This window comes from Cryptotermes secundus, unplaced genomic scaffold (genome assembly GCF_002891405.2).
Source record: "Cryptotermes secundus unplaced genomic scaffold, Csec_1.0 scaffold612, whole genome shotgun sequence".
Taxonomy (NCBI): Eukaryota; Metazoa; Arthropoda; class Insecta; order Blattodea; family Kalotermitidae; genus Cryptotermes; species Cryptotermes secundus.
Window position 1 is genome coordinate 385,135 of NW_019729902.1, and position 13,449 is coordinate 398,583.

The following is a 13,449-nucleotide window of genomic DNA, read 5'->3' on the forward strand; positions in this document are numbered from 1 at the left end:
TCTTTTCGGTTATGGACTGAAGTCGGGTCAGGGTTAGATTGAACACCATTCCCCTTAGCACGTAGCGACCACGCTTCAGTGTGAGTTCCTCCTTCCCGCCAGTTGTCCCTTCTAGTTTGGCGGTTGTTCCGTCACGTGATCTTTCTCTCTCTTGGCGCTCCCAGTTTGTTACTGATTTTGTTGGAAGGTAGATGCAGAATATAAGTAAGTGAAACACCGGACTACTGTTCTAATATTCGAAATAAATATGACACCAGCATCATTATTTGACGTAAATACAGCATAACTATAATCTGGGTTCGGAGCGTGAACGTAAACACAACATAGGTAGTTCTCAGTATACAAGCATGTGAACAGCGTCAGACAGCGCGCGACTAGTGACCTCTTCGGTGAGAATGTTCTGTCTGTCTGAGTTGAGTTCTTTGGCCTAGCGGGTGCGCTCTCGCTTGAGCACAGCGTTCAGCGGCTTCAGTGCGTCTCGAGACTCAGTAGGTGTGTGTGTGTTGTAGGCGCGCGCGTTTTGCAGCACTACTGTGTGTATACGCTGAAGTCACTAGAAATTCAAGTTTCATTTATCATCCAATGATCTGATGTTGTTGGAAGTAATTGTGCTCTGTTTTGTTAAATAATTACCGAGAAGAGAAGAACCTTTCAGCGTGTTTGGCGTGTGCGGGAGAATGTAGTAGACTTTTTACGTTCCAACTTTTAGAACTTTTTAAATAGCTCAGACTGTAACGTTTGTATACCGTGTAGTAGTCATTACAACATTGAATATACCGTATTTAAAAGTATTATGTGATTGGAAGGTGGATCTCAAGTCAGTTGAGTAGACTTGTGTGGGTTCAGAGATAGTAAAACGTGGCGCGTTTGTGTTTTGTGGTTATGTGCAAATGTTACTGTTCCTGGAGTTTAACATATGAATTACCTGGTTGTCCTTTGGGGATATCGCTTCTGTTATGGTAAGTTGTATTTGTAAGACTGGTTTCTGATTGTGCATTAGCTTGTGTTTATATTTTTCAAATAGGAGGTGGTGCTTGCTGCGGAGTCTTGCAGTGTCGTTTTTTGCAGTACCCGTTTTGGTATAAAGTAGTAATTTATAGACCATTCTGAGACTATTTATAAATGTTATCAGAGAGTGAAACGAGCCCAGTTAGCAGAAATCTGCTAACGTAATCTGCGTAGAATCAGATTTCTTGAAATGCTCTGTACATGTTTACGAGACTGTAGTATAACATAGCGTAAATGTAATTAATTGATTAAACTTATCTCATCATTCGTAACGTGTCACAAAAACTGAATTTGTCGGAGGAAGTGTAGATGTGTTCAAATGACATAATATATTTTATTTTAATTTCCGTAAATAGTGCGACCTCGTCAAAACATCGTGAATAGAAAACGATATCGCCGTAAATTAGTGGAACTTCCGACCGTCGGTAACAATTAACGAAGCACTTAAAAGTAAAGTTGTCTCTGTGCATAACTAATTAAGCTCTACTCTATTAAGGCGTATGAGGGAGTGGATATATAGATCCACATTTTCTTGACCTGTGAACTAGTTGGAGGTTAGTGGTCAGTTTTACTCACCGGACGCTTTACCCCCGGGGAAAGAGACCCCAGTACATATTGGATAGGAGGCTGAGTGGACCACAAGACCGGTCTGGACGACATGAAGAGAAAATTCTTGACCCTACCGGGACTCGAACTCCAACACCTGGGTCGTGCAGCCCGTAGTCAGTCGTTAAACCGATTGCGCTATCCCGGCTCATTACGAAACAGAATTATAAAATGATTCCTTAAATGTGTTCAAATTCAGTATGGAGATTAAACATAGCCCACTTGATATTCAGTTTTATTTATTTCATATCCATTTCTGATGCCGCATCATCATCATGTGGCATGATATTAGAAACGTGATGTAATGTAAAGAGATTTAAAATTAAAAGAAAATTGTACATGTTATCGTGCAGGTGTCGCCGAAATTTCACGTGTCTGTGAAAGAAGTGGGCCCATAGTTGTAGCGAATGAATGTTTTGAACTGAATGAAGCAAGTAAATTTCTTCAGAACGTCACTGAGGAAATTGCAAAATTAGTTCAGACAAGATGCTTACGTTCTTCAATTTTTATCACGTTTACTCGCGCTATGAGAGATTACATTTGTAAACAGTTGTGGTTAATCAGGTCTGCCACTGCTTCCGAAAATGTTCAAATGAATATGTATTTACTTCACTTACATTCACCAGAGCTGAAAAACGGAATGAATGGTAAAGTCGTTGTGCCCAAATGGTGATTACGTGGAGGAGGAACAAGGAAGTACAGGCATTGATGTTTGTACTAAGTTGAGGTCACTGGTCAGCTTGATGCTCCTGTCCATTTATCCTTGCGGCAAAGCCTTGTGTGTATTGAATAAGGAGTTGGGTGGCCCTCGGGTCCATTTTACGCGCGGTGGCAAAGCTGCAAGTCAAGGCATCTGTCGATAATACAACCTCGGTGTTAAGTAGGGCTTGCAGAGTTCTTTACAAATCTCTTCAGCAATTTTGTGTGCACAGTATTTAACGCTCGAGTCGTAAAGAGAGCAAACAAAGTTACACAGATGTTTTTCACTGTGTCTGTGTTGGTCTTGAGTTACGTATATTCCTTACTCTCCGGAAGCTTCAACCGATGGCCGAGTGAACACTTTCTCATACACGTTACTTTCAGAATATAGTAATCTTACATGTGGGCCGCGCCATAGCTCAAGCGGTTAGTCGCTGGCTTCCCACCGCGGCGGCCCGGGTTCGATCCCGGGTGTGGTCAAGTGGGATTTGTGGTGGACAAAGTGGTGCTGGGGCGGGTTTTCTCCGAGTACTTCGGTTTCCCCTACCAATCTTCATTCGACCAAATTCTCCATCATAATCACCCGAGGCAGGTACAATAGGCCAATCAGTGACCGCCGTGCCGAGTGGACCCAGCTGGACTCCACCCTCCACTAAAAATATTACATGTGTGGATTCGGATAAGGAGCCTGTATACCCTTCCAGAAATTCCAAAATTCTGTCGTTTGAGTGTGTGTGTGTGTGTGTGTGTGTGTGTGTCTGGAGGGATAACACTGATAAGATACTTTGAGAGGTATGTCCTTAGGATGGCAGGCAGGTAGATTGAGTTGGCTTTGGTAGTGCTAAAGATATATGTGTATACATAACCAAAGACCCTTTTATAGTTATTACAATATTTTTATACTTTTGGTATCATGCAGGTTGGTCTAGTGACTTCCATACTAAAACTTAGCAGTATATATTCTGACCTGTCTGTTAGTACAGAGTTTTTTAACTGTGTTGACCGCTTCACGGTGACCGGTGCGCTGCTTGTCGGAAGGCGCATACGAATTTTGCCGATGAATCAGTATGCCTGATGGCCGATAACGTTTGAAATGGAGGGAAGTAATTAACTTGTGGACCGCTTGACGGCGTTATGTTTCGTCAGCAGTAGGCAGCAGTTATCAGCTCCGTTACCCATTTGTTCTCATTTACAGTCAGTCAGCAGTGCGGTATACTTTAGGGCAACGTGTATTTCTGTATGGCACCCATGCAAAATGCGGATCTGCTAGGAAGTGTCGACGAAAATTTCGACTTGAAGTTCGCGATGAAAAGCGTTCCCAGCAGACAAACAATTCACAAGTTTGTGAATAAACTTAGAACAACGGGACTCTTAATAGACAAGAAACGAAAACATAGGCGCCGAGTGCTTACTGAGGAGAAGTTAGATGACATAGAGGCCAGACTTGAACATACACCTAGAAAATCACTGAAACATGTAGCTCAAGAGACTGGAATGTCAAAGTCTAGTGCAAGAACGGCAAGCACAGCTTCTGAAGCCACCCAGTGAATGTTGGTGCCTGGTGTGTGTAGGTGCAAGGATTGTTGTACGTGTTTTTATAACGAAACATTTCATTGCGAAAGATGTCTACGTGTCCAGGTACAGCACTTGCACTATCTCCTGTGATCTTCGAATTGTAACTGCTTCATTCCAAAAATTATCGGCCGTAAGGCGTGCTGATTCATCGGCAAAATTCGTATGCGCCTCGCAGTACCGGTCGCCGCGAAACGCAGAGCCGTGGAACCGGCCAACAGGGCAAAAATTATCCGTTTATAATTGAATAAGTTTGTGTGGCGGTAGCACTCTGGACTCCTACACTGGAGGTATCTAGTTAGACTCTCAGCACGGTTACTTTATGCTCATTCAGTTTTCGCAGTTTTGTTCAGTGTCTCTGGGCCAATGGTGTAGTGGTCAGAGTTCCTGGCTACAGATCCAGAGGTCCGGGTTCGATTCCCGGCGCCGGATTTTCTGAGATTTAGGGGGTCTGGAAGGGGGCCCACTCAGCCTCGTGAGGATAATTGAGGAGCTGTTTCAAGGAAATCGCGGCTCTGGTCTAGAAAACCGAAATTATCGGCCGTGGGGATTCGTTGCGCTGACCACGTAACACTCTCTATCCGCAAAAGTAAGCACTAACTTCGCCGACAAACGGCGGTCGCTCGGTCGGTATAGTTCGCTTGCGGACTACAGGCCACGGAGTTAACTCCGGGCCGATGCCGAGATAAGAAACTACATAGTCCGAGGCGAATTCTGTGTTTTCCACTGCATGCTCTGGCGTTTCATTTCCGGGTCGTATTGAAAATCTCACGTTTCATCGCCGGTAATGACCCTATTATATATACATCTCTGCATTGTGTAGTAGTTCCGCTGAAATACGAAGCCCACGTTGTGTATGGACATTTTTCAAATATTCGAGGCACCATATTTGCTGAAATTTGTCTCATTCCCAAACCTCCCGTAATAATCTGTCGCACTCTGTCCCTATTCATATTCAGTTCTGCTGTTATTCTCACGCCTAACCTTCAATCTGAGCGTACCAAGGTTGGTACTCTGTCCACATTTTCATCTGTCCTTTGCGTTTTTGGCTGCCCACTTCTTGGATCATCTTGCACATCTTCTCGTCCTTCCTTGAATCCCCTGTACCATTCAAAAACACTCGATTTCTTCGTAGCGCATTCACAATAAGCCCCTGCTAATAGGGATAACGTTTCACTGGCACTTTTACCAATCTTCACACAAAATTTGACGTTTACCTGCTGCTCCATATTCTTATCAGTCATGTTTCCGCCAACAATATATCACGGACACGTACTGCTTCCTCTGCTGCTTGGGAACGAACGGCTCGTTTGATCTGTGGCTCATGTAAACGCAAGTTGGAACATTTCCAGACGTGCTTGGGTACATGAGTTTGTCTGACTCAACACTCCAGCGACTCGCTGCAGCCATTCCGGGAATTAAATTGTTACACCTTTTATGCGTGTCTGAGCAACACTGCAGAAGTGTGCAGTCGCCGCAGGCAATAAGTTGCCTCTCTGGAGGTCTAGGCAAGAGAGCGACTTCAGAAATGATCAGCATACGGTCTGTGGTTTACTTCACACCGTCAGTTCCTTGTATGACGAGGTAGTAAGCGATTCCACCTGGAAATTGCGGAGTTGTGACTCGTGTTCGAGTTCATCGCAGTTGTTAAAATTCAAATCCCAGTGGCGTGCTCGAGAACCGATAATCAGCCACGTGTTGACGTATTATCTGAAGACTAAAGGGGGCTGACATGTTGATGCTCATGAGAGTTGTGTAGGAGGATTTCTGTAACTTGAAATTGTTTGCCCCGCAGTTTGCGTCTAGCCAGAGGGAGGCAATATATCTCGGAAAATATTATCAGGCCCGAGGGAATATTCACGTTCTTTTTAAATACTTCGAATGTTATTGAGTATTATTTTCATGATTTATTCTGACCGTCTTACAGTGCATACATTTATTCACCTTACTCTTCTCTCTTGCACTACATGTTTCGGCACTAAAGTGCCATCTTCAGGTGCTTTTCGATGTACGTCGAACTACTGCATTGCATGCCCTGTTGTCTTTATACTAAAATAACTAAAATATATATTCGTCATGTATATTGCTAAATTTTAAATATTAAAAATGTTAAAACTGTTCAGGATTTGTCATCCTTATGTCGTATTTCAGTACGCGAGTCACACCTATCTTCTTCTGTCGGAGTATTCTTCCTACTTTCATGTGTATTGTGCTTTGTGTTGTGTCTTACTCCTGTGACTGCTTGTGTTATACTGCTGGGCCTGCTGAGTATGTATTATTATTATTATTATTATTATAGTATTATTTTGTACATATATAAAGTATTGCCACTCAAAGGAAGTAAGCAAATAAATAAAAATAGAGATTATGCATATTTTAGAGTTCCTAGTATACATATTTAATATCTGCTTCCTTTTTGTGCAGCTGGGTGTAGATAACTGGAGTGGGACGCCCCGCAGATTAATGCAAGCCGAAGTGCGAATCTGAATATCGCGGGAACGCCATTTCGGGGAATATATCTACCAGCTGGGCAACTATGGACTCCACAACCTTAAAAGAGGGCATATTTTAGTAAGCCTTAGTAATCACCCTTCCTATTCACGTGAACCTTTTCCTGACAGAATTATTTCTTCTGTATCGAATAATATTTCTGTTTTCCCAGAAGTTCACTTCTCTTTAACCCATGATAACCCCCCACCCAGGCCCAAGTATTTGTGCAGTAAAACCTGACCTAGTGGGTGGGAACTTGCAATAAGTAACATTTTTCTGGTTTTTGGAATATAATGAAAAACCATTCATCATAAACGGAAAAATAGGTTAACAGTAAACTAACTACAAATATATTTTCTTCCATAATGTAGTTTCCATTCTGTGCTTTCTGGAATGTTTCTGAGAACTAACATTGCAGTCACAAATTGGGAAGTATATGAAGACGGCCGTTGGCAGATATGTGAAGAATGCTTTGAAGAAGAAATTATTAAGGAAAGAAGAAATAAGTCGATAGGGAGAAAGAAGAAAGGAAAAAGAGAGAATCAGATGGGAGACAAACGAAGGAGGAAGGGATGATAGGTAGGCAAGGAAATAAATGTATAGTACTGCCGAGTAACTGTGTTGTACGCGTGTAGAATGAATTTGTAGGTAGTGATTTGGATCAGACAGTGCATAGTTCCATGTATAAACCAGCATAAAACCCTTTGAAATTGCAACGGGAAATTGTTAGAAACAAACTTCGTCAAAACTATCTAACCTCAAAATCTTTAAAAAGTTTTGGAATGACAGTAACATTTGCTATACAGTAAGAAGATGCTGAACTTGAGAGAGCACCAGTAAGCACGAAGTGGGGCTGGCTTGCTTAAGCCAGGGGACGTTATGCCTTCTGCTGCTCTAATCTTCTGCTTCTATTCTTAAGTACTACCAACCCTGTAACATAAATAACATGCACAGTGACAAAATAGCAAGACAGCAGTGCTTGGATTGAACGAAAGACAGGCTCAAAGTGGAAAATATTTTAGCTCCTTTTGAGTTCTGTTATGACCGCCTCTGTGGTCTATTGGTCAGAGTTCCCGGCTACAGATCAAGAGATCCCGGGTTCTGTTCCCGGCGCTACCAGATTTTCTGAGAAGTAGTGGGTCTGGAATGGGGTCCACTCAGCCTCGTGAAGATAATTGAGGAGTTATTTGTAGGAAATACCGGCTCCGGTCTAGAAAACCGAGATTAATGGCTGTGAGGACGTAAATTTATTTCTTTCGAAGAGATGTTTATGTGGTGCACTCACGGAAAATATACACACATTCGAATATGGTTGGAGCGATTCGCAAAAGGAAACTGGATCTTGGTTTGTTGCGCTTCGTGACGTCCATAGACGCGTTACCACTCCTCGTTTTCCTTCTCTAAGTTTGACAAGTCGTCAGATAAATTGTAGGTTGGACACCCAGTGCGTATTGCAACCGTGTCCCACCAATAAAGGGTTTTGAAGGAATTGTGTCACCTGAAGAAGTGTGTCTAGTTGAGGCATTTACTTATGGTAATCATGTGTTCGTTATTTGCAGTCAGTGTCCTCGAATTTTAAGCCTTTGGAGTTGAGATTAAATGACTTGCTGTGTTTAAGATGATTTAATTATGAATATGTAGGGCTAAAGAGAAAATTTATGTCACAGTTAGAATATTATTGCGTCATTTCTTTGGAATCACGAAGGAAAGTTCGAAAAACTTTCGTTGATCTGTTACTGTTCGGCTCTGGTCTCATCGCTTCAGACGATCACTAGCCGCCACTGATATTGTGTTAAGATTGGTTCATTTAAAGCTGAACTACCGTCCTTCGGTATGAATCTTAGCCGATTTAAATTCTGGGCCGATGCGACAATCGAGACTCCCTCCTGGGAAGAACGTGCCACAGAAAATAGTTATGGGTGGGCTGTCAGTGTAGAACACAACTAAATTTCTAAGCCCACACAGTTGAATTTGTGCGGAATAATAATTTTACTGGTGAAGAGGCTGTTCTTTCTCCAGAGGAACCGAGTGGTACTCAGCTTGAATAACCAGTTGGACGAGTCTGTCGCATTTGCATGAGTGATACCGAAACTGAAGACAACCTCCCGGAAGCTTAAGCATTAATCCCGTTATTCGGGCCCCACTGTTCAAAGCCTGAGGATATCTCCCAGACGTAGTAGAGGAGGATATTTTTCTCCAGTGAAAGGGATAGCATTTCCCGTCATGTACAGTCCAAGACATCAACGGGCTCTAGCGCGCTAAATTGTAAGAAGTAAGAGCATAATGGCATCGTTAGTGGGCTGACGTCATTGGAAAATTTTTGTGTTTCCCGTGCCGCAGTATGGTGGGTTAAGGTGTAGGCTAGACTCTAAGCTGAATTAGCTTAACGAAAGTATGAAATGGTCGCTAGAAATTCGTCTCATCGTTTTCTCCCAGTAGACCTATATATATCTTGGTGAACACTGCTGATTTTTTTCCTTTATCAGAAAATATGTAGATGTGAATCTTATTTTTCTTTTATATTTGGTAAAGTGAGAAGAATATAGTCACAATAATAAATTTGTATAGTTTCCGCGGTTTAAGATAAGTCTGAAAGTATGAGAACTCGTTTAGTGAAGTTGTGTAGTTTTATGGGCCAATTCGGGCGTTTCGAAGTAACGTGGTGCCTCCGTCTTGATGTGCAGGTTAATAAATAGGCTTAATTATGTAGGGAAGGTGCACGGAGGGTGGGGGTGGTCGTGAAACCCAGAGAGAGTGAATACAGAAAAGGAGCCCTGCTCTATCCAGTGGAATAAGTGGACAAAAAAGCGACCCTTGTAAGGGACACAGTGGTTTATCGTGAAGGTGGGAAGTGGAACAGTGTTAGAGAAGGGAAATATCCAGGGAACCAGTGTTTGTGTGTCAGAGGGGAAGCGGAGAATGGACAGAAGTGCCGTTTTCGTAAACACTATAAGTTTTACTTGCAAGCCGGATGGCTGAACTTGGGAATGGCGATATCCTCCCTGAACAGCACAAGGCGTCACAAACCAGAAGACCTCACGCTTAACAGTCACCGCGTGAGAAATTAAAAACTTGCAGTAATGATGCAGTGTACAGGTTTTGAGACACTTCTTCTATCTGCGTGCATATTAACGCGATAAACGTCATTAATTGAAGAATCTCAGATGGAACCAGAAAACACTGTGCTGCTTTCGACGTTGATTGTATTACATGTCATGCCAAGTATCATGAATTTGCACCATTTGAACCAGTCGTATCCCCGTAATAACACTCGTGCCGGGGAACAGTAGTGGGTTATTTGCATTATAATAAAATTTGTCGTATGAAGATCGCTTAAGTTAATGCTTGGATGCGTTTATTAATTATGGAAAGACTTGTATTTACTCTTAATTTTTATAATAATTCAGTAATTTTGCTTCACAGCTGTCAAGTAGTAAGATTTTTTATTATGTTCTTCTAATATTTCATTTTATCCGTGGAATAGCTAAGTGCGTTATTTTGGGCTTGCCCCGTACGTATTTGGCATGTCACTGAGTTCAGTCCAGGGATGTTGTCTGAAAGCGGTAACAACTGGTCCCGTGATTAAGTCACGTGGCAGTTCTCTTGTGACATTCAAGCACGTATGATTGTAACTAGGTCCATTCATTTATTCATTCATTTATATATTGTGCTACAGTCATGCATCTGTCCTGTTCATGGGTACGTTGATGTGAACATCTAATTTCATAACCTCTTCGAACCAGATGGAATGGGATACGCCCATTATCCTGGAACTTTCAGATGTATATGTTGGCATAACTGGCACAGTATATATCGGGCTACTGTACTAAATATACGTGATCTAGCTTTGCCGACGTAAACTGTGTTCCCTGCCGTATTTAATTCGACATTCTTAATCATTTTAACGTGCATTTCCATGTCTCCGGCAGAAATGTGGACATAAAATCTCATGGTCGTGTAGAAGTGCCTGGTAGATATATCGGTGTTCATTTTGAATGGGTCGGAGGTTTTATTGCCTTGCGATGAAGCTGCGCATGAGTTCATAATGTTCGCGTAGGATATGCAAGTGAAGTCTCAGCATCATTGCTTTGGGCGCACCAGGCTAGTGCTTCCCTGAGTATAAATAACACTGCTGCAGGGCAACTTTCTCTCCAGGAGACCCTATTGTGTTCCATCAACAAGGGTAATGACTTGTGACAACTTCTCTTTTGTGTACATTTCTTATACGTTAGCAGTTTTAAACAATTGTAATGGTTAATATAGGTTGTACTCTTCTCAAAGTATAACTAGAATGATCAAGTCAAGGAGGATGAGGTGGGCAGGGCATGTAGCACGAATTGAGGAGACGAGGAATGCATATAGGATATTGGTGGGAAAATCAGAACGAAAGAGACCACCGGAAACACCAAGGCGTAGGTGGGTGGACAATATTAAAATGGATCTTAGATATAATGGTATGGTATGGATTGGATTGATCTGGCTCAGGATAGGGACCAGTGGAGGGCTCTTGTGAACACGGTAATGAACCTTCGGCTTCCATAAAAGGCTGGGAATTCGTGAGTAGTTGCAGAATTGGCGGCTCCTCAAGAAGGGCTCAGCTCCGCGAGTAAGTAAGTAATTAAGTAAGTAAGTAATATCGGTTGAGAGTAAGTTTCGTCTTGCAGGCCATTTCTTACCTAGGGAAATAAGTGTAGACTACAATTTTTAATTCTTTTAGTATTAAATGTTATTTTATTTCCGAAAATGCAGAGAAGCTGTAGTCAGAGGCAATTCTGTCGACAGCTATATCATTCTCTGTGGAATCAGATTTTAAGGGAATTTAAACTGAGTAACGTCATAGAAAGGCCGGTCACGGTAGCCGAGCGGTCTAAGGCATGCACTGTTTTCGCTCGCTTGGAAACCGGGCTCGTGGGTTCGAATCCCACTCAGGGCATGGATGTTTGTGTGCGTTTTTCTGTGTTTGTGTACAGGTAGAGGCCTTGCGACGAGCTGGTCACCCGCCCAAGGATTAGTACCGAATGTGTAAGATCTAGAAAAACCGAAGTGAAACGGAGAAGTTCATGGAGGTAGGCCTAGGCCCACTGGGGCTGTAGTGCCAAGGAAAAAGAAAAGTCATAGAAATACATGCCACAGAAATGACGTATAAACGTTGGAGAGTAATGTCGTTCTGCGGGGGAAATTTCGTCGAAAATTTTGGATCTGATCGGGATTATTTCTAATCGAATATCTTTTTCACAAATCTATGGTTACTAATAATATTTCACATTTTCGTATTCGTAAAAAGGTGAGAGGTAAAGTTGTCCCTGTGCTTAACTAATTGAGCACTACGCCATGAAGGCATATGGATGAGTTGGTGTATAGATCTACATTTTCTTGACCTCGGCACTAGTTGGAGGTGCGTGGTAATCTTCACGCCCCGGCCGCTCTAACCCCGGTACCCATTATATAGGAGATTGGGTGGACCCGAGAGCCGGTGTGGACGACACAGAGAAGTGAAAATTTTTTACCCTGCCGGGACTCGAACTCCGACCTCTCTGTCGTTCATCCCGTAGCCAGTCGTTATACCGAATGCGCTATTCCGTCTCCTTTTTTGTACTCTTAGCTAAGCCATAAGTGTAACGTTATTTGAATTAACTTGAATTACTGTAACATTGCATTCGCAGCCCGCTAGCACTACAAAACGCATAAGTGTTCCTTCAATCGTAGTTTGGTGCACAGTACCAAACTACGCAGCGTCACGTCCCGTAAGACAATATGCAAAGAGCTCGACATGATATCACGTTCTGAACGAATTAACGGTTATCATTTTTACTGAAAATAATTTATAAATACGTGGATGTTGCATCTTCTCAACTTTAACTATCAGATAACGATAGCTATCGCTGTGACTCTCTTCAGGGAGCCGCCAGTCGCTCAGCTACCCAAGTACGTACTTCCCAACATTATCTGGAACCCGAAGGTTCCGAAGAGCCCGCCATTGGTCCGCGTCCCAAGCCAGATCGATCCACTCAGAACCAAGTAACGATAATTTTGATAAATTCTCATCCAATGTTCTATCGTTTAGTACTGTAATACATTGAAGGAAAATATCCTGAAACAGTGAATTCTTCTTGCGTCTGTCATAGAACTGATTTTTAATTCCTTATTTCGCTCAACAGTAGAAACCTCCGCACAAGAAGGCCTTAGTTTTAAATTTTGTCGTTTTCTGAACAACAGCCACACCCGACTTCTGTTCTTTTTGTATTTTTCTTTTGTCAGTTCTTGTTGATGTCAAAAAGGGATCCACAGACAAAATAAAACGCCGTTCCAATTCATTGAAAATGTTACATGGTTTGATAAGTAGCCCAGCTAGCCAAAAAAATTGTCTGCCTTTTGTGGAACCCAGAGTTTCATTGCCCTGTTCACAAGAAGCCACTGCTAGACCCTGGCCAGAGGTGGTTAAATCAGTAAACACTCTCACATCCTATTTGATTAAGACCATTGTAGTACAGTCCTCTCCTCTACAGAAGGGTCTCCGCACTGATCTTCAGGTTTCTAGGCTTCAGTATTATACTGTTTCTCATCTGCTACTGGCTGCAGTCGCATCCATTTCATCCTTGATGTAGTCATGCCAGCTGTGAGGTCTAGTGGTCAGAGTTCCTGGCTACAGATCCAAAAGTCCCGGCTTCGATTTTCTGAGAAGTAGTGAGTCTGGAACGGGGTCCACCCAGCTACTTGAATGGAAAAGTAGCGGCTGCGGGCTAGAAAACCGAGATTAACAGCCGTGGCAATCCGTTGTGCTGACCACCAGACACCCTCTATCCTCGATCGGTATAGTTCGCTTGCGGACTAAAGCCACGGAGTTTTTTTAAGTCCTGTTTGGTATGAAGTACACAAAATATGATGCCTCTCGTTATGAAATTTCCCACGTCCTTCTCTTACTTCCTGATTCTCGTAGGCTTAATGACTTTAAAAAAAAAAGCGCAAAAGCGCCCAGCGTTAACGCGCCAGAAGGCATTTTTATCTGATGGTGAGTGATTCAGATGCACTCTCTCTGTCTCTTGTCCCAAAGCTTGTGTTTGAATGGCGGTTACG

The 13,449-nt window shown here is 42.6% G+C and overlaps 1 protein-coding gene across 7 annotated transcripts in view; it reads left to right on the top strand.

Annotated features, from left to right (window-relative positions):
- The first annotated feature begins 449 nt into the window (after positions 1 to 449).
- LOC111865773 (semaphorin-1A) overlaps positions 450 to 13,449 on the top strand; it is a 566,056-nt gene continuing 553,056 nt past the window's right edge. For 3 of the 7 annotated variants that reach the window (XM_023854043.2, XM_023854044.2, XM_023854046.2), the window contains exon 1: positions 453 to 959. The gene's annotated coding sequence lies outside the window, so the exon portion shown is untranslated. Of the gene's footprint in view, positions 960 to 13,449 lie in introns of all 7 variants that reach the window. The other 4 variants (XM_023854041.2, XM_023854042.2, XR_002843034.2 and 1 more) reach the window with 3 other exon arrangements.